This window comes from Neomonachus schauinslandi, chromosome 4, assembly GCF_002201575.2.
Source record: "Neomonachus schauinslandi chromosome 4, ASM220157v2, whole genome shotgun sequence".
NCBI classification, from domain to species: domain Eukaryota; kingdom Metazoa; phylum Chordata; class Mammalia; order Carnivora; family Phocidae; genus Neomonachus; species Neomonachus schauinslandi.
The window spans coordinates 2365875-2388450 of record NC_058406.1 but is presented as its reverse complement, the minus strand read 5'-3'; positions in this window follow the sequence as shown (position 1 = coordinate 2388450).

Genomic DNA, 22576 nt, shown 5'->3' with positions numbered 1-22576 from the left:
ACACACACACACCCCTTCTGATCCTTCCAAAGACCACCTCCTGTTGCTGCCACACTGTAATATTTCATGAAAAGCAAACAAATTGCATCTCTCTGATTACATTTCCTGATTTCTTAGAAAGCAGAATTGTAGCAATTGGTTTACATTAAGCACCATGTTATTTGAGAGAGGGGAATTAAATAGGATACCGTTAGATTTGATTCATAGGCAAACAGAGTTAAATGAAAGCAGAAGCAGACGTTTGGAAACGCTTCTAAACAACATCATTGCAGGCAAATTGCCGTTTAAATAACTGGGGACTTTGAAACACCATTCTGCCTGGGGCCCCGGAGGACGGCACTGGGAGGCTCCAGGCCCTGCGGTCCGGGGAGCCTCCCGGACTGTCCTGCGATCCTCAGTCAACTGACGAGGCCAGACTTCCTCCCACCTTATAGGGCACAGCAGAGCTGAGGGTTCTGGAAGTGCACTCAGCAGAGGTCACTCCCTTGGCTCCTGCCAGGCCACAAGCTCAGCATCCACGGCTCTGGAATGTGGGTTGTGCATGGTGCTGAGTTTGATGGACACAGCCTTCAAAGTCACCTACCCATCCGCCACCAGGACCAGACCCCAGGGTCAGGAGAGCCCTCAGCCAGGGACCTTGCCCTGGAGGAGCATTGAGAAGACCCTGCTCCTCATAGAGCAGGGAGACTCCAGTTTGGGTCTTCACCTGGCTGAGTCCCCACCATCCCTCCCTGCAGCTGAGCTCCTTGAGGTGCTCCTTGAGGGCAGGGCCTCTGGTGACTAAACCAGCCTCTCCTCATCAAGCACAAATTGGGACCCTCATGCAGCTTAAGGAGACAAATGTCATGCCAGGCCTACCACTGGCTGAAGGCCGTGCGGGATAACAGACTCTGTGAGCGAGTGTTGAACGAGGAGCCCGTGGGGCTGACCGCAGACTCCACTTGCACCTGCCCACTGCAGGTCACAGACCTTTGGCTCTGGCAGCGCTGGGGGCACCCGGGGCTAGAGGACGATGGTCTTCACTCAGTCCTCACCCTAGACACACAGACAAACGTGCTCCCATCTCGGGAGCGTTCAGTCCCTGCGCACCTGGGACTTTGCCAATCACCGAACTCTCCACACAGATTATTTCTCTGATTCTCCCCAACCTGGGTGCTACACGGGGCAGATGGTAGCCTCTTTCCTGGACAACGGTGAGGACACATCCTGGTTCTACCCTTTTCCAGCTAAATGACCTTGGGTACGTCCCTAATTATCTGTTAGAAGATACAGGTTGGATCTGATTGCCAATTTGCTGCTCCCTCTCCTGGAACGGGCTCTGCCTGTTTACGTTCAAGCCACCCCAATAAACGTGGCACCAGGGACCGAGCTATGCTACTTGCACCGGGGCGGAGGTCAGTGTAGTCGAGGGAGGGTGGGGAGAAAAAAGACGGAGGCAGGCTCTCCACGGGTGAGAAATGAGCTAGAAAGAACCAATTCTAAGTTTTTGTGTGTAGCAGGGGGCCTGGTACCCTTTGAAACACCTCAGTAATCCCTTTTGGTGTTCAGATTGGTATTTCTTTGAACACTAAGTTAGCTTTATGGTGAGACAGGCAGGCCCAGCTCAGGTGGTTGTACCAGGTCAAATTCCCCCCACACCCCAGGGCCCCTCCTACTCCACTTCCTGCCCTCCCTCCATGCGGGACACCCTTCCGCTGGTCTCATGGGACCACAGGTCGAGCTCAGGGTCCTTGTCCCCCACTGCACCACCGTGATGACCAACTCGTCCCAATTTGCTCAGCATTTTCCCAGTTTAAACACCAAAAGCCCCACATACCAGGAACCTCCTCACTCAGGGTGAACTGAGTTTGTCACTGTATGCTGCAGCACTGTGTCAGGTCAAGGCGGGGAGCCCTCTGCAAGTGGCAGGGCCACCCCAGGGCAGAGGCGGAGCCATCCCTCCAGGCCCAGCTCAGTCCGCACCTGCGTCCTGCTGTCCCGGGACCTGCGCTTGTGCCCAGCACCTGGCTGGCCAGCCTTTGTGCATCTCTTCTGTCCAGGATGGCCCGACCTCCATCAGACTTGGTACCAGACAACAAACACGTGTCTGGTTTCTGTAGAATGAGGAACGTCGCAGTGTGTCTGGAACATGATAGCCTATGGAGGGAAGGAGGCTACTCCGCAACAAAATGAACCACTTTCTAGGGAAAGGACCACGACTGTGGGGGACAGGTTCCCTGCTCCCCTGGCCCATCCACCACCCAGCCCCTCTCACAAGGGCACCCGAGTGTGGCAGGAAGGCAGGTGAGGGCCCTTGCTCTCTTCTCCGTTCCCAGCCTCATGACACTGAGGGCTGACCCCACCCGTCTGCTCCTGGTTCATGCTCTCTCTTCCTCTTCATGTCACCGTATTAGCAGCTCACCCAAAGTTCTAATTATCTCTTTGTATCTCATGTGAAACGAGAGCTTTAGAGACCCGGAGCCACCTCTCCCTCGCTCTATGGTGGGCCTGACAGTTGGAACAGAAGCCTTCAGGATGATAAATCTTCTTTATTAAGAGTCCTTTGTTTAAGAGCATCAGCCCTGCCTTCCGTGTCAGGATGCTGCAGACACACAGGGGAGAAAGGGGCAGGTCATGTCACAGAGCAAAAATGTCTTAAACAGCTATTCTTTTTTTTTTTTAAGTTTTTTTTTTAAATGTCAACTGAACGAAAGGAATTCTCCACTGTATTTCTTTCTTCAAATTGTTTTAACCCAGTACAAGTGGGCTACAGTTTAAACTTTGGGATAGAGTCCTAGAAATAAAACTGAGGGGCACATGGGGGAATCTGAGTGATCCATTCATCCCCCGACTCAACATCACTCATCAAACACCTGAGACAGGGGCGCCTGGGTGGCTCAGTTGGTTAAGCGACTGCCTTCGGCTCAGGTCATGATCCTGGAGTCCCGGGATTGGGTCCCGCATCGGGCTCCCTGCTCGGCAGGGAGTCTGCTTCTCCCTCTGACCTTCCTCCCTCTCATGCTCTCTGTCTCTCATTCTCTCTCTCTCAAATAAATAAATAAAATCTTTAAAAAAAAAAAAAAAAACACCTGAGACAGGTGTCAGGTGTCAGGTGCTGGGCACCAGGACCCAGGTGGTCCTTGTCCTTGCAGTAAGCAGAGTTCACACCAGAGTCCAGACTCAGCGAAAGCCCATATGTCCCAAGCCGAGACACCGGTCCCAAGTGTGTGATGCCTCTCTGGTCACGACAGAAACAGGTGCTCCAAAACCAAAACAGAAAGAAAACTCTAGAGGAAAACTTCCAGAATTCAGGGCTTATAAGTTTCCTATAAAATATATAATTTCTGGGGCGCCTGGGTGGCTCAGTTGGTTAAGCGACTGCCTTCGGCTCAGGTCATGATCCTGGAGTCCCGGGATCGAGTCCCACATCAGTCTCCCTGCTCGGCAGGGAGTCTGCTTCTCCCTCTGACCCTCCCCCCTCTCATGTGCTCTCTCGCTCTCATTCTCTCTCTCGCAAATAAAATCGTAAAAAAAAAATTTTTTTTATTTAAATATATAATTTTTGTTGTAAACAAATTTACATTTTAAAGAATATGAAATATCATGTTACCGATAGAAACTTAGACTTCAAATTCTAGGAGGAACAGGCTTGGAGTTTCAATTTTCCAGTTACCCTGCCCCATTTATGTGGGTGTTGATGAGCTTGTGTCTCCCTATGCTGATGGGCTGAGGTTGACCTCTCCCTACCCTGCAGGGTCTCTCAATAGCCGTGCCCTGTGTGAGGGTCAGAGCCCCAACTACATACCCAGCTGTGCCCAAGGCTTCATGCCTATTTGTCCTTGAATGAAAATTACAATCCTAGACTCCAGTCTCCGCCCTCTTTTCTGGACTTGCAACTCCTAAGGGCGGCTACAACTCACACACATTCCTGTTCCGTGTTCATTTCTGGCCCAGGGCATTCCTGCTTTTCTTGCAAAAGCCACTGTGTATTTTTTCAAGTGTTATGCATCGTCTGATGTTTCTTTATACTTTTAGAGGGAGGAGCTTGGTGTTATCTCAAACCACCAATTTCCTGGAGCCAGGCATTTGTTTGTAGAATTCTGAATATTTTCACACAGCTGATGCGTTTTTTTTTTTCCAATTAGAAAATATAATGTGCTCTCATACTGTTCTGAGAATGTAAAACCCTAAAATGGAGAACAGAGGCGTCATTGGAGAGAAAGCTTTAGGAACTGGAAATGTGGCTGTCATTGGTAACAATGTTTCATTCGGAATCATCACAATTAAGGAAAATGCTGCAATGGGTCAGAGGACCCTAATGAAACACTGTAACCTTTGCACAGCCAAACTCACCAGGGCAAATAGTGTCCCAGGCTCCAGGCTTGGTGCTAAGAACTGCAGCGGATTCCATCTGCCAGTACTATGTGCTGCACTGTGGGGAAGACAAGCAGCAGAATTCTAAACCGTACCCCCCAACTTGGCCATTAATTGTCTAACAATTTTAAATATGGACCAAGCAGAAAAAATTTTTCACATGTCAAGAAATATCTCCACAAGCTCTAGCCAAATGATAACTTCACATCATGCCTTCCATTCTCTCTTGGAAAAGGATGTATAAATGTCAGGGTGGGATTTCTTACCTGGATGGTGTTTCCAGTCCTTGAAGACCACTCCTCCCAGGTGAGGGGACCAGGCACTTTGATAAACTGCAGTTCTGAGTTTCAAAATTATTAGCAAGATGGTTGGCTTCCACTGAAATAGGAGTTTTTATTTTAATTTATATTGTAATGAAAGCTTGTAACAGTACTGTACCATAAACAAAAACAGCACAATCTTATAAAAATTTCATCTTTATCTATTTTGGGGAGAAATAGTCCTGTCTGCCTAATTGAAGCATCTGTCATTCTGACGTTAAATAGTGCATCTTTGGTCCTTTTATTTTATTGTGCTGCATTTCTCATACACTGTTAAATTGAAATAACGCTGCTCGCTTGGAGATAAGGGAGATAATAGGTATTTTATAATGAGGAGGAAGGAGGATTCATCTTGGATCAGGGCTGAGAATTGCTTTATCTTTTTCCTGGGGTTTGCTGCCCTAAAGGGAGTTTCAACTCGTCACATCTCTCAACACTCCAATAAGAGAAGGATCAAATGAGAAACATTTAGACAAGCATTAGAAATGCGATTGCCAACCGCCAGTCATCTGCGTCCTGGGAACTGCTTTATGAGCAGTTCACATAGGCGGAGCCTTGGCCCAGCCACCCACAGTATTTCAATATTGAAAATTGAATCCCATTTACTATTTTTAATAGTCAAATATCTCTCCCCCGAGCTCCCAGGTTTTGTTTACTAATCTGTGAACACGTTTCAAAATATTTGACCCAACTCACTCTATTTTGGAATTGGTAACCAGAATAAACAGTTTTCATAAAAATCACAGAATTTCAATGGTTGAAATGACTTAGAGTCTTTTATTTGAAGTATCTCACTGGTGCTTGAATCCCCTCTGTAGCTGCCCTACAAAGCCATCCTCCTTCCAGGACTCAAACATTCCCAGGGTTAAGAACTTGATTGAGATTTCCCAACATTGACTTCCAACTCTTCTGTGTGATGTTAGGCCGGAGTCTCTCTGTGCCTCTGCTTCCCTGTCTATGACATAGGGATGGTAATAGCACCAATAATAGTCCTAATATTGTTTTTATTTACCAGGGCATCTGTATCTTCTTTAACTTCTGATAATTATAGCTGATTAAACCTCTTTTTGCCAGGTGATAAATCATGATTTCATGGCAATGATGGTGATGATGGTGCTGGTCATGGTGATAATGATGATGGTGATGGTGATGATATGATGGAAATGATGATGTTTGTGATGATGGTGACAGTGATGATGGTGATGATGATGGTGGTGATGATGGTGATGATATGATGGTGATGATAATGTTTGTGATGATGATGGTGGTGATGATGATGATGGTGATGATGATGGTGATGATGGTGATGATATGATGATGATGATAATGTTTGTGATGATGATGGTGGTGGTGATGATGATGGTGATGATGATGGTGATGGTGATGATGGTGATGATGATGATGGTGATGATGGTGATGATGGTGGCAATGATGATGGTGATGTTAGTGATGATGATGATGATGGTGGTGGTGATGATGGTGATGGTGATGATGGTGATGATAATGTTTGTGATGATGATGGTGATGATGATGGTGATGGTGGTGATGATGATGGTGGTGATGATGGTGATGGTGATGTTAGTGATGATGATGATGGTGGTGATGATGGTTGTCGTGACAGCAAACCAACATTCACTGGGCATTTACTATGTGCTGCACTGTTTTAAGTGCTTTCATATATTTACTCATGTTATCCCCACAATTTCATGAAGTAGAGACATTATTACAAATGAGGAAACTGGGGCTTACATTTGTTAATAACTAGCCCCAGACCACCCACATGGCTAGTGGCTTGACTGGGATTCAGGCTTAGGCAGAACTTCCATTTATCAGCCCTGAACAAATTCTTCTTACAATGATGGCACCAACTGGCCCTCTCTTCCCTGAGTGCCCAAGGGGCCTGAATGCTGAGTGGGAGCCTCCTCTCAGCCTCCCAAGGAGAGGAGACCAGATCCAAGGACAGCCTGACCACCAGGGCTCTCACTCAATGCAGCGAGTTCCTCAAATAGGGCAACAAAGCCAATGGCCATGAATTTTCCACCCTATGCTCAGTAGAAAATGGTTTATTTTGAGAAGGAAATGCTCACATAAAAGAGGAGTTATATTGTTGATACCAGATTCTGATAGGATGAGGCCTCATCTTTGTACCCACAGACATCTGAGGGGAGAAAACAGGTCCCCAAGTCTGAGTTATGGATTAGGAATGGTAAGTCACTGAGAGGCCCCCTGCTGAAGCATTCTGTTATACGGTTCCAGACATTTCGTTCAACCCCACTCACTGACCTGTGAGTCAGCGTGTGGATGTTGTAAGCCCAAAGTATTTAGTTGAAGTTCTTAAATTATAGTTTTAAATGTTTAAATTACACCAACATTTCCCTCAGTTCAATTCAGTGTTATGTAATAGCTACCTTTACATTCTCTAAAAGGACTCGCATGTAAATTTCCCTGAACCATGAACCGTGGAAAGAGCATGGGTGCATCTCGGGTCTCATGGAGAGCAGGAGATGGATCTGGCTCGTCTCTCCAGTAGCCTGTGGGTAGCAGGGGTTTTGACAAGATAAGTCACTCGACTCAGTATTTCAGAATAATCACGTTAAGTGTGTGACCCTGAAGACTCTTTTGCTGGAGATGAAGACTCAGATAGAGTCACAATGATAGCTTCTACCCCATGCTACAGCCAGAAGAAGCTGGGCCTGGATGATACCCCAGGAAGTCTCAACCCCAGGAGGCAGAACTGTACTTGAGAACCAGGTCTGTGCCGTGACTTCAGATGGAACCTATGAGGGTCGTGTTCCCCGCCTCATCACTGAAGACATCAGACACACACATGCTTGCACACATGCACACACCCATGTATATACACAGTCACACATACAAATATGTGAGTGCATGCACACGGGCACATTCACAGGTCATGGTGTACCCCTTGGTGGAGCCTCCAATAGGCAGGTCTGGGCATAGATAGAACATGTGAGTGCTTCTCTGGAGCCTAATGTGTCCTTCAGACATGATGTCAACGTCAATGGTGAAGACAGACTGTTGCGGGGGAGGGGACTTGGCTGGCCTCATCCCCAAGTCAAGCTGGGCAGAGTCAGCCCTTGGAGACACAGCCAGGACAGTTGGCAGAGGGGACCTCAGCCTTGGAGAGGCTCTTGGGTTCTCCAACCTCACTGGACACAGCACAATAAGTGCATCCATGCCCTGCTTCCAGTTCCGGAGTTCCAGGAATCCTGGGGCCTGGCAGGAGGTAGGGGTGTACCTAAATGACTTCCAGAGGCCCTCGAAACAGCCCAGCCAGTCACGGATTGGGTTCTGTTGGAGTGAGAATTTCCCATGAAACCTTGCACTCCCTCATGTGTATGTGGGAAGGAAGACTCTCTTCCCAGCTCCCAGAAACACCTTCAGAGTTCCGATTTCCATGAGGTTTTCTTTCCTTTACCTGATCCTGATCCCAGTGCCCAGTAAAGCCTGGCAAACGGGTGCAGGACACACCTGCTTGAGTTCTTGGTGGACAATCACTCAGACTTTGCTGGAGAGAGGTTGAGGGTTCAATCTGTGTGAGGCATGGGTACCAGCATTCAGGTCTGAGTATGCAAGTCATGAGCTGGGGTCTCGGTCAGGAACATGCTGGGGAGCACTCACAGTAGGCATGGGGACTAGATAGCACACCGTCCTTCTATTCTCTCCACTAGTGGGTAAAACCAAGGCCCCGGGATTCAGAAACCTTGGGTCCCCATCCTCCCATGGAGAAACTGAATACATGAGGACCATGGCCAATCCATACATAGAAATCAAACTCCCACCCCTGACCTGCAGCCACCTGCCAGCAAACCAGCCCCTGTGTACAGTAATCAGCCCAGGAGGCCAGCCTGCTGCAAGTCAGACCTGTAGGAAGTCAGACTACCATTTCTAGCAAAACACAGGACACAAATACAATAACTTCTGTAACAATTAGCCCAAGGGGGCCAGGATTTGATTAATAACTAACAGCTCACCCAACTTCCATCCCAGCTTCCAGCTCAAGACAAACCAATGAAAGCCAAATGTGCCCGCCAACTAACCACATGGAGCACCCCTATTCTGGTTAGTACCTCCAGCTCCCCCAGGCCCCAGCCCCCAACTATGAAGCTCCCCCACTCCCCTGCCCGCCTTTGAGTCTCCCCCAAAATACAAATGACGTGGCTGATCCCCTGCTACAGCACAATTTGAGTAAGCAGGTCTGCTGGTTCTCGTGTGGGTGGTCTTCATTTATGTCCACGCACGGAACACATAGTCCAAGGCCAGGCAGAGCAGCAGTGACCTGCCCCTTCGTGTCCCCTCTGCACCGTGGGACAAGCCCATGGAGGAGGAAGGCCACAGGTGAAATGTTTTGCAGCAGGTGAGGAGGTCCCAGGGAGTCTCGAGTTTCCCCCAGAAACTTGCTGAAGGCTGAGAGGTGAATGCAGGGGAACAGAGGGAGCAGGTACAGGGGCAGGGAATTGGGAAGAAAGAGGTTTGTGGTGAGTGGGCTGGAGTGCGCCCGGGGTTTGAAGCGTCTTTCAGGACACACACTGTCGTGACCGGGAAGAGGGCATTTCTCAGCCTCATTACTAAATGTGCAGGTGCACAGCGTCACTCACATTTCTGCCACAGTTTAAGTTTACTCTCGTTATTTTATTATTCAAACCGCAGCCTTGTTCATCATCTCTCCCACCACGCTGCCCGAGTCGGTCCCAGTGGGAACCTCCGAGTGCAGAAAATCCCAAGAACTCAGTGATGGGAGGGAAGGTTCAGCCCAGAAATAATGGGGTCTCAGGCTCCTTGGCCTCTCAGCTCTTAAGGACGAGCCTGACCCGGCAGGAGTATGAAGGGAAGGAAGGAAGGCTGGCTGAGATTCTGGGAATGTTCCATGTTTGAGTCCAGCTGTCCAGTCTGAAGGTGGGAGTGTGGCTCTGAGGTCAGACCAGATTCATGGCCCAGGGACTCAAGAGCAGGACGGGGAGCAAGCTGGGTGGAGGGAGCTTCTGACTCCGTCCACACAGGCTGCAGTAGCCAACCCATCAACCAGGTGGCTGAAATGACCTTCTCACTGCTCTGGAGGCTGGAAGTCCAAAGTCAAGGTGCTGGCAGATCCAGTGTCTGGTGTCCTCGCATGGAGGAAGGAGTGAGGGAGATTTCTGGGGTCCTTTTATAAGGGCACTAATCCCATCATGGGGCTCCACCCTCCTGACCTAATCTCCTATCAGACCCCACTTTCCCCAACACCATGACCTTGGGGGTTAGGATTTCTGCATGAATTTGCAGGAGACACGAACATTCAGTCTCTATCAGTGTCCCCACATGGGTGATGGTTGAGCAGGCCCCAGGCCAGCCTCAGGGAGGCTGAGTCAGGTGGAGATACTGGTCACTCTGGGACCAGGCTCCAGGAAATGCGGACAGGAAAGGGGTAGCCAGCTGTAAGAGGACAGCACTGGGGGCTGGGGAGGGCCAAGGACTGGACAGCATCGGTGGGAGAGGCCGGAAGGGGTAGGTCACAGCAGGGCCGCAGCAACCAGCCTGCCAAGAGGAGGAGGCTCAGCAGTGGCAACATGAGAGGTCAGAAGGGAGGCCAGATTAGCCCAGCAGAGCACAAGGACAGGTTTTCTGGAGAAGGGGTAACCAGAACCAGACACAGCGGGGGTGGGGGAAGGGGCAGGACTTGCAGCCATCCAGCCAGGGTGTCTGGACAAGGAGGAGGAGGAGGAGGGAAGACAGGGTGGAGTCATCGAGGAGAGTGTGGTGAGTGGGACACCTCAAGCAGGAGCGGGGGAGAGAAGGAGGGTGTCTCCCGGGGCTGAAACACATCAGGTCCCTCTCACATCTCCATCTGATCCCTGTTCTCTCCTCGGCAACCACTCAGCCTAAACCCAAAGGTCCCCCTTGGGGGTCTTCACATCAGCCCTGGCGTTCAGCCCACTTTGGTCGACACATGCCTCTAACTTCGACGGCAAGCTGGGGGCTTGCCCATGGATGGCATTACTTATGATGACAACAGCGATGATTAGAGATTTTCTGGGGTTTCAAATTACTTAAGTTGCTTCCTGGGATACAAAAATCAGACGGCGAAGTTCAAGGTAAACCGGGTCAGGGAGAAGGGCCAGAACTCCAGCTACCATTAGCCCCAAGCTGGGTGAATGGAGGAGAAAGTAGCTACGTAACCAAAAGCTGTCAGATTGCCGCGAATGAGCGCAGCATCCACCAGAACACCCAGCCCGCCCTAATTACTTGACAAATTTTAATAACCAGAACCTCATAAACTGGAATAAGTCATAATCTCCCAACCACTTTGATGTGTGTGAGGAGAACTGGTTGCAAATAAATGTCCACGGACCCAAATCCAAGCCGCCCACAAGGGGACACTGAGCCGCGGGTGGCTTTAGGAAGGAGATGCAAGAGGGCAGCCACCATCCTTGATATTCTGGGAAGTGAAAGAGCCCATTTATTCACTTTTCCATCCTTTCGATATCTGGGATGATCACCTGCGGCAAGCATGATGCTCGACGCCCAGGTGGTGCAGAAACTTAAGGTGTCTGTGTCTGCTGATATTTTAGAGAACACGCCTGCTTGCAATTCCCAGCAGCAGCTCAGCTGATCAAGATGATGATGTGACCTCGCCCATGTCCTCACTCTGATTCGGAAACAGAATTCAAGGAAGGAGAGACCAACAAGATGCTGTGGGCCATAACTACCTGGCCACAGTACCTCTTCTTGGCAAAGGAGACAGAACAGGCTGGGGACGAGCCCCAGTGGCCAGACTTCGGCAGGCTCCAAGCCCCCACGCCACACCCATGCCTCTTCCTCACTCTGAGGACGTAGTCAAGAAAGAATGTGCTCTTCCAGTTACTATTTGTGGTTGCTACAAAGGAGTGTTTTAGATTAAGCAGGAAACATTTGTCAGCAGGTTTGGGAGCTGCAATTCCAACCGGGGGATTGATCTCCCACAACGGAAGTGTTACCTGATTCCAGTGGTCATAGATCTTGGATGTTTGGGGACAGGTCCCCATCCCCTGTCTCTCTATTCTTTAACATAAAGTTGATTGATCACACACATGACTTAAATTTGGACCCTTGCAAGACTCTGTGTATAAATAAATTTAAACATCAGGGAAAATCCTGTCAGAACAGGCACGGGGTTTGATGCTTGGTGTTAAAAGGATAATCTCCACGTCACATTGATGGACATCGCTTTCCAAAGGAGAAGTTGTTAAGTAAACATTTTTGGATAATTTCATAATTGCTGGACATACCTGGAGAGCCACGGGGGCATCAGAGCATGAGGCTCAAGAATCACCCTCATGGAGAGCAGGCTTCTTGGCAAACTCGAGGGGTCTTGCCTAGAAGTGTGTGGGCACCAGCAAGGACGATGAGAACGCTCCATCTTAAGGGCAACAAAGTGAAGACCCAATGTCCCGCAAACAGGAATGAAATAGGCTTCTCCATCTCGCAGTCACGGCAAAGCCTGATGGATTCCTTCCTTCAGAATCAACCGCAAACTTTATTTAGAGACTTGGAAGGGAGTTTGGGGAGTGGGGGGGTGGCAAACAAATATTCCCCCAGCTGTTTTTCCCTCACATTGAGATCTGTAAATAATATTCTGCAATAACGAAAGTTATGAACCAACAGTTCATATGGAGAGGAGAAAATATTGGCAAATAAAAACACTCATTGCCCAGAACATAAACCATCATTTCTCCTGAGACTGACAAATGGAAACACTTACCTCATCCACCAAGGGGTGCAGCTACCGGGGACAGGGCGGGGGGCATGGAACCAGAGAGACCAGCTCAGCCCCCAAGCCAGGCGTCTATCCATTTGTCAGCTGAGCCCTCCATGTACACTCAAGGTGGACACTTAATTGCTCATAAAAATGATTTGCTAGGCATTTAGTGTTTTCAATAAACAATAAGGTGAGGGGTCGAGGACGAGAAGATGAAGTTCCACAGAACATTGTCTCTTTACCTTTCAAATCAATAAAAAGAAGCCTGTGGTAAGGGAGGCAAGCCAGAGAAGGAGTCGGGGGAGGGTGAGTTGGATAGAGAAAGAGGACAGACCCAGGCACAGCCAAGGTTTGCTTCTGGGGCTGTCCCGGCACCAGCCGAGCATGGCCCCACCTGCTTCCATGTCCTTCTACCAGGCTACGTGTTCCTGAACAGGTCCATACATGTGCTTGTCTGTCTGGCATCATCCCCACTAAGGGAAGAGAATACTGATTGCCCACAGGCTTCCTGTGCCCTTCGTCCTCACATCTGCCCTGGACACATCTAGGGATAATAAGGCAGGATCCCGGGGCTGAGGAAGGAATCTGCAGGCAGAAGCCCCATCTGTCTTGCTCATGACTTTTCCCAGTACATCCTACAACCTGGCACACAATACGTACACAATAAAAAAAAAAAAAAAAAAATGTGTCTAGGGTAATGGATACTCATGAAGGACCCCGTTCCCTTTTAGGGAAATCACACTTGGAATTTTAAATAAACTGCAGAATTCTGGGACCGGAAGGGACAATTGGCCAGCTTCCCACCCATCACCCCCAGTCTTTGTGTAGAACTGCACCTAGTCCCCCCCACCACATACCAAGCGCCCCAAGATGTGCGCCAGACTTTCTGGCACCTCTTTGCTGCAGGCTTCCCCAAAAGGCCACCAGCGCAAACATGTCACAGTAAACAAGCCCGCCTCACCATCCTCTGAGCACAATTATTTTCTCCCCCATCCCTTCTTGGGGGCTGCAAGGCCCATGCTGAGCCGCCACCAGGCAGAAATGCCAGCTCCTAAATCAAAGACATACATCACCGGCCGCCCAAATTAACACATTTTATGGAGCTGTAAATGATTTTATGATAAATAGGAGCTGAGGGTTATGAATCAGGTTATGCAATCACTTTCTTCCCCCGTTGCTTTCAATTGAGAGGCAATACAGGGGGCGTGGAATGACATTTAGTTACATTAAATTGCAAACGCAACGTTTTTCCTTGCTGTTTTCCCCCACATAAAATAAGGATTAATGCCCCTTCAGCAACTTGGAGGCCTTGCTCAGCCGAGGTAAAGGACTCGGGTGCCCCTGGGTCACTGTTAGTTAATTCATGAGGCTCTGGTCCGTCTCGGGGAACCCTGAAGGCCACATCTGGACAGCGCTGGGCAGAACAGGCTGCTCGTTAGCAAAGCCGCTGACAAAAAAGAGGAAAACGGTGCCTCGAAATGTGGACTCAGAGAACTGAGCCCCACCGCCCACCTGTCAGTCCGATGCTCCCTCGAGAGCAGGCTCACGCGGATGCTGTGTTTGTCAGAAGCCAACCACAGAACATTCTCCCCAAAGACTGGTGCAAAGTAGCACAGGGTGGGGCACCATCAGGACACCAGGACTTAAAAAGGACTATTATCCTGGAAAGAGAGCAGGAGAGGGAAGGAGAGGATAAAGGACTATTATCCTGGAAAGAGAGCAGGAGAAGGAAGGAGAGGAGTGCCGGGGGAGAGGGGAGGGAAGGCAAGAATTAACTAAGGAGATGTGTGGTCCCTGGCTCGGCGGGGTCAGCACCTGTCACACCAAGAGGAATTATCAATCTGGGGGCTCCCAGAAAACTGATGTGCATCTTGGGTGCCCTGCTTTCCTGGATCTGGAAGTCCTCCCTGTGAAAACATGTAAAGACTCAATCCCATAGCCAGAGCACAAGCGGACCTCGGAGACGCTGCGCGTTCGGCTCAGGACCACCACAATAAAAGGAGCCAAATGAAATTTTGGGTTTCCCAGTGCATATAAAAGTTATGTTTACTCTATGCTGTAGTCTCTGAAGCGTGCAACAGCATTCTGTCTTAAACACAACAATGTACGTACCTTAATTAAAAATACTTTATTCCTAAGAACTGCTAACCATCATCTGGATTTTCAGCGCGTTATAATCTTTTTGTGGGTGGAGGGTCTTGCCTCGATTTGAGGGCCGCCGACTGATCAGGGTGGTGGGTGCTGAAGGTTGGGGTGGCCGTGGCGATTTCCTAAAATAAGACAACAATGAAGTTTGCTGCATCGATTGACTCTTCCTTTCATGAACAATTTCTCTGTAGCAGGCGATGCTGTTTGATCACATTTTACCCACAGAAGAACTTCTTTCAAAACTGGAGTCGGTCCTCTCACACCCGGCCGCTGCTTTATCAACTCAGTTTATGTGATGATCTGAATCATGTGTTGTCATTTCAACAGTCTTCACAGCATCTTTACAAGAAGCCACGTTCTCTGCTCGTCCATAAGGAGCAACTCCTCATCCATTAAAGTTTTATCCTGAGATTGCAGCGATTCGGTCCCATCTTCAGGCGCCACTTCTTTTTTTTTTTTTTTTTAAAGATTTTATTTATTTATTTGCGAGAGAGAGAATGAGAGACAGAGAGCATGAGAGGGAGGAGCAGACTCCCTGCCGAGCAGGGAGCCCGATGCGGGACTCGATCCCGGGACTCCAGGATCATGACCTGAGCCGAAGGCAGTCACTTAACCAGCTGAGCCACCCAGGCGCCCCTTCAGGCGCCACTTCTAACTCTAGTTCTCTTGCTGTTTGCACCACACCTGCAGTTCCTTCCTGCACTGAAGTCTTGAACACCTCAAAGTCATCCATGAGGGTGGGAGTCTATTTCTTCCAAACTCCTGTTGTGTTGATATTTTGACCTCTTCCCATGAGTCATGAACGTTCTTAATGGCGTCTAGATGGTGACTCCTTTCTGGAGGTTTTCAGTTTACTTTGCCCAGATCCATCAGAGGAATTCGTATCTAGGGCAGCTGTCGCCTTATGCAATGTATTTCTTAAATAGTAAGACTTGAAAGTTGAAATTCCTCCTTGATCCATGGGCTGCAGGCTGGATATTGTGTTAGCATGCATGGAAACAACATTAATCTCGTTGTACGTCTCCGTCAGAGCTCTTGGGTGACCACATGCATTGTCAATGAACAGTACTATTTTGGAAGGGATCTTTTTTCCTGAGCAGTAGATCTCAACAGTGGGTTAAAAATATTCAGCAAACCATGTTGTAAACATGTGCTGTCATCCAGGCTTTGTTGTTCCGTTTATAGAGCACAGGCAGAGTAAATTTAGCATAGTTCTTTAGCATAGTTCTGGAATTTGCACAATGGTAAATGAGTATTGGTGTCAGCGTCCAGTCACCAGCTGCATTATCCCCAAAAAGAGAGGCAGCCTGTCCTTTGAAGCTTTGAAGCCAGGCACTGACTTCTCCTCTCTAGCTATGGAAATGCTTAGATAAGCCTTCCAGCAGAAGGTGTTTTGTTTACATTGAAAATCTGTTGTTTCGTGTCGCTGCCTTCATGAATCCTCTGAGCTTGATCTTCTGGAGAACTTGATGCAGCTCCTGTATCAGCTCTTGCTGCTTCACCTTGTGCTCTCATGTTATGGACACGGCTTTCCTTAAACCTCACGAACCCACCTCTGCTGGCTTCAGACCTTTCTTTTTTTTTTTTTTAAAGATTTTATTTATTTATTTGACAGAGAGAGACAGAGCGAGAGCAGGAGCACAAGCAGGGGGAGTAGGAGAGGGAGAAGCAGGCTTCCCGACGAGCAGGGAGCCCGATCCCAGGACCTGAGCTGAAGGCAGACGCTTAACGACTGAGCCACCCAGGCGCCCCGGCTTCAGACCTTTCTAATGCAGCTCCGTCCCCTCTCTCAGCCTTCAAGAATTGGAGAGTGAGGGCCTTGCTCTGGATTACGCTTTGGCTTAAGGGAATGTTGGGGCTGGTTTGATCTATCTAGACCATTAAAACTTCCCCCATGTCAGCTCTAAGGCTGTCTTGCTTCCTTACTCATATGTTCACTGGAGTAGCACTTCTAATTTGCTTCGAGAACTCTTCCTTTGCATGCACAACTCGGCTTTTTGGCAGGAGAGGCCTCGCTTTCGGCCTGTCTCAGTTTTCAACATGCTTTCCTCACTGAACTGAATCATTTCTAGCTTTTGATTTAAAGTGAGAGACATGGGCTCTTCCTTTCACATGAACACTTAGATACATCGTAGGGTTATTAACTGGCCTAATTTCAATATTGTTGTGTCACAGGGACAGAGAGGCCCGAGGAGAAGGAGAGAGACATGGGAACGCCTGGTCTGTGGAACAGGAGGACACACCCAGTGTTTATCAGTAAAGTTTGCCATCTTACATGGATGTGGTTTGTGGCGTCCCAAAATAGTGACAGTAGCAACATCAAAGATCACTGATCACAGGTCACCATAAAAATATAATAATAATAATGAGAAAGTTTAAAATACTGCGAGAATTACCAAAATGTGACCCAGAGACACAAAGTGAGCAAATGCTATTGGAAAAATAGCACCGATAGACATGCTTTGGCACAGGGTTGCCACAAACCCTCAACTTGTAAAAACTCAATACCTGTGAAGCCCAGGAAAGCAAGGTGGAGCTATAAACTTTTAACTTGGAGAAAGAGGGAGGGGAACACTAAAAGAAATTAAATAACAGTTAAGTTTCTTAGGTGAATGGATGCGTTGTTAAGCATGAAGAAAGTGGGCAGAGAACCAAGCCTCTTCAATGAAAACAGAAAACGCTTCTCCAATCTGTGACTTTCCCCGTTAAGTAAAAATACAGTTCCCACTTGGACCGAAAACCTAGAACAGGATAAGGCGTATCTCTTGCAGATTCTAGAACCGTAAATAAGTCAAACATCTTCTCACTCTTCTTCGCACCTGCCTCGTGCCCCAAAGGCATCTGAAAAAATATCTTCTTGGCCAACCAGTCCTGGGAGATCTCCACATATCAATATTCCACATCCTGAGTGAGCCCCAGACAAGGAAGCAAGGTCAGCTGCAGCCCGTTTGGTAAGGAAGGCTGACAGAGAGGCCCCACAGAGGAGGTAGTGGGGCCACATTCTCCAGGAGGGCAACCCCAGGTACACAGGCTTCAGGCGCCTGGGGTAGACTCTGATAGTCCACAGTATATTTCAGAAACAGGAACAGTAAGCGAGAATTCTGGAAGTAATAGATCAGCCCTTAGGCTCCAAAACAAAAATAAATCCACCTTTTTGGAAATTAATCCCCATCTCAGGTCTCCAAGGAGAGGTCTGAGCCTCCCCTCTTTCTAGATAGGAAGAAAGCATTATACTCAGCTTGACACACTCAGAAGTAAGTTAAAGAAAGACAGTGATGGATGTGGGCAATATTGAGACAAAGCAAAAGTTCACAATAAGGGCACCCAGCACATATCCTGCTGTTGATGGGAACAGAGCCCCTCATCCAACCATCAATGCCAGATCAAGTTGACATTTGCCGCTTGAGTACCAATGTGCATACTTGAAAGCTTGGTGTTCCTTCTTCATCACCAATAGACATTTATTGCATGGTTACTATGTGCTTGTCTATGTCACCAGTGGGGGAAAGGAGAGAGCAAGGAGCTTCTGAAGAGCTAAGTCTTAAGGAGCTCATTGGGAAATCTGGGGTGTACATATATGCCTGTCTTCACTGGTGACCTTTAGCTGAGTGTTAGAAACTTGAGATACAAATAGACATCCATATTCTAGACAGTATCTCCCCTGCCCTTCTGCCTCACTCCAGCTCTGCAGGAAAAACAAAATGCAATATATCTGAGGAGGCCAGTGTGAAGACAGAAGCCTCAGACTATTTCTGCAATCCCTCCTGCAAAGCCGCTGGGCGGTGCTGGAAGCTAGGACAGAGCCCCTTTCAGACATGGTCAAGTTTCCATCCATGACGCCTGCAGCCAAGAAGGAGGTAAGAAGCACCACTGCTCCAGACCAGCTTTTCCTAGCATGATGTGCCTCTCCTGCTCCTGGACCACCCAGAACACCTGTCAGAAGTAAAAATTCCCCGGACCCAGCCTAGCCCTTCAGAATCAGGACCTCTGGGCATGAGTCCTATAAACTTGCATTTACGGTTCCCAAACGCATCTTGTGTACAAACGGGTTTGTACAGAATATCTCACTCTGGTGTCTTCCTCTGAGAGTCCACACCTGTGCCAGACACACGTCCTAACACCACAGACACACCATACCTCTGGGCATCTTCTCTGCCCTCATCTGTCTGCACATCCCAGAAATCACACTCTGGGAAGGGAGGATCAAGGGAGCCTTGGCCCTCTGCCTCCCTCCAGCTTCTGGAGAGGGTAGCTCCTCTGGGGATGCTCCCCATCTCTCTGACGTACATCACCATGTAATGGCTCATTTAGGGCTATCACTCCACCTGACAGAGCTCAGATAGGGACCAAGCCTGGTTCATTCACTGCCAGATCGCCAGTGCCCGGGGACATGCCTGGCACCAAGGAGGAGATAGATGAGAGAGGGGTCAGCAGGTGAATGAACAAAAGCCCAACAACCTTACTCTTGCATGATTCACTAGTCTCTGCCCCCAGTCTTCCTTCATGGTAATAATAACAGCATGTCCCCACATCTGCAATGGGCTTTATAGATTATAAAGTGACTCACTGCACTCCACTCCACCACCCCACAATGGCTCAGAGTTCAGCCGGTCAGTGGGAAGCTCAGGGAGCACGCTGCCCCAGAGCTGGCAGAGCTGGTAAGTCACCAGTGGTGCTCTGGAGGGGCTGGGCTAACACACAGAGCGAGCCTGGAATGAGGCCTGTGCTCAGCAGAACCGTGTGCCACCTTGAACCTCCACAGGAACGGTCTTCAGAAAACCTGCAGGAGGAGACCTTCTCTCCAGCCACGAAGCTCAATTCCCCACCCCCACATCAGCAGCCCCCCGACCCCAGGAGCTGTCTCCTGAGCTGGACAACAAGGAAACCCCATTCAGCATCAGGGCAGATGGCAGGGGGAGAAGACACAGAAGAACAGGTCCGGTGGCCCCAGAGTTAATACCCAAACCCACCATGGCCCCCGGTGGCCAAGCTGACCACCTGCCACCATTCTTTGGAAATAAATGCCTCATGGAGGGGAGGCAGGGGAAGGACACAAGTGCTGACTCCAGGCAGCCTCACTCTGGCCAATGGGCCAAGAGCAGAAGTGACCAATTTCCCAAGTGAAACCTCCCAGCAAGAACAAGTAGAGGGTGCCTTGTCCCAGATGGTGAAGCCATAAGTTGGAAGAGCTGTTCCAGCCTGGAGCCCTGTGTGACTATGTGAAGCAGAGCCCCTGCCGACCTGCCAGGCCGAGTGCCAGCTGCCGTGGCTGAGCATGGCTTTGCTACAGCAGACTGGTGTGGCCTTGGTGCAAAAATAAACATGATCCATCCTATGAAATCTCAACCCTGGGTTCACAGCTCTCTAATATTCTCTGTAATCAAATACAGACGCTCAAACCAAGGTGGATCATTTGTCACAGGGAAGAGCACTTGAGTCCTGAACTGAACCAGCCACTTTTTTTTTTCCCCACGAAACAACATTTTTACTTGAAAGAACAGTTAAGAGACAAACTATGGTCACTCAGACGTGGGTATTTGGCAGAGGTTCGCTCAGTATATATTGAGTGAGCCTGTCACTCCAAGGGAAACAACTGGCAACGTTTGTTACCGATGATAGAATTGAGACTTTCAAGCAAGAATTAGAATTTTGGAAGACTGGTCTCCACCCCCACGAGCTTGACAGCTTCCCAGTGCTCAGAGGCTTTTCGGATGAGGCAGGGGGTGATATTAATGAATGTGATTTCTTGAATAATGAGATGTGTTGACATTGGAAGATGTGCAGAACGCAGTGAAATGGTATCTTCCAGACGACCAGTGAGCAATGTTACAAAATCACACGTGGGGAACACACCCACTGAAAGAATGGATTTTGATGTCACAGGAAAAAAAAAAGTTGTTGATATGGTTTCTGAGTCCACACTGCAACCAGCCTTTAAAGAATTACCACTTTGTGACTTTCCTTTCAGCATCAAAGCAGAATATCTACAATTACTTGTAGAGCATCCACAGAATATCTGATAAAAGCTTTTAAAACACCCCTCTATTTTCCAACTACATACTTGTGTGAGGCTGTATTTTCTTCATACATTTCAAACAAAATAGCATATTGCAACAGACTGAACACAGAAGTCGCTCTGAGAATCCAGCTGTCTTCTATTAAAGCCAAACATTAGAGAGGTTTGCTGAGAGGCAAAACCATGCCATGTTTTTCACTATCAGGGAGGGGGGACACATAATCACTCTTCCCAAACATGGTATTTGTGTCAATGTGTCACTGGGTTTGTTATTGTTATTTTTTAAAAACTAATAAATATATAATTTTTAAATGTCCCCATTTGCAACTTCAATAAAGTAAATATCAGTAGGTATAACCCACAATGAGAAGCTCTTTGGGAACCCCTATAACTTTCATGAGTGCAAAGTGCCTCTTGATTAACTTCCCATGCAGGTCCCCATGTCCAGCTCTGAGCAGCCTGAGGTGCATGAGGGAGGGGAACATGCTTCATCCCGCTGTCTGCACGGGGCCTGGCCCTACAGTCATGACTGTGGTGTGTGCCACGTGAGTGGACAAAGAAACAAGAGAATGGGGCTTCCCGTCTCACAGGTCTTCTCTTTGGGTGGGACAGTCAGAGATCTTCACACCACAGCCTCCAGTGAGATCCTTGGTGTGGGAGCTCTTTGGTGTCCCTTCTGAATCCAGGTGGGAGAAGGAACCATAGCCCTCCAGACCACAGCATTCTGGGTCCCCCAGGGTCTCCTGGAGCTCCTGAGACAGACGATCCAGGAGCCATCTGCCCCCCAAAGCCTCGGCAGCTAAATGAGATTTCACTGAAGCCAACAGGAAATAAGCGTGTGCCTTTTAAAATTATGAAAAATTTTCATGCCTCCATGGGTCTCGCAAGCTAGCGAGGGACACGGTGGCCCAGAAAGCCCCTTAGATTTCCTGGCATGATGTAAGGACATTATTTTCTATTTTATGGAGGCTTAATGAGGGGCGCACAGGTGGTTCCTACCACCCAGCATCCCCTGCACCTGAGCAGCGTACCCCAGACTCTCAGAGCCTGCAAATGCAGCCCACGGACCCCCGAACTACAGGGAGGCAAGCAAGGATGGGCACACAAGTGGTCTCCATTTCTTCCGCCGAAGCCACCTTCACAAGGCTCTTGGCCCAGCCCCCGGTCAGCAGCGGCCCAGCCAGGACCTTCAAGACCTGCTCGAGGCGGCAGGCACCAGACCTCCGGGCCTCCTCCAAGTTCGCAGCAGCCCCCGTGTCTTGGGAACAAGCCAGGCACTGACATCTCAGAGCCTGCTCTGATGGTGCAGGCAAGGGGCCCAAAGAGAGGCTGCCCCCTCCTCCTGCACGTCCCCAGCTCCCCTGGGGCTCCAGCAGCTGCTGGAAGTACTGATCCAGCCCCACGCCAGCTGGTGCCAGCGCCCAGGGCTCGGATGGTGGCGTGGCCACACCAGAGGCAGCAGCAGGCTACCTCCGGCTTCCGCTTCTGTGTGCCCCTTCCCAGACAGAGAATCCGAAGGAATAGCCATACTGTGCCATAGCCTGGAAACTTCTTGGCTCAGAGGGAGCGGGTGGAGGTCCTTGGCCAGGGCGGGTTTCTCCAGGGCCCAGAAAAGGCTGCAGAAAACCAGCTTGGGCTGCTCCAGGCTGACCCCACACTGCCCTTCTCCCACCTTGCAGGAGGGCAGCCCTTCTGGAAATCTGATTCTTCAGCATCCTTGTTTTGACCAGAGATATCTGATGCTTTCCCTTAAAATGAAGATGAATCCAATAGTATCTGCTTTAAAGAGGCTTCTGAAGACTGAACGGGGCCACCGATGCTTGGCACATACTAGGCGTTTTATCCGCATGCATTGCCAAGATCCGTGAGGTCAGACTGTGTGCCCATTTTGTGGATTGCACAAAGACGGCCTTCCGTGAACGTTTGCTAAGTGGAATTCATGGGTCTATTTCTCCTGAGAATTTAAGCAAACCGAGACCCCAGCTGTGACCGCTTGGCTTTTCC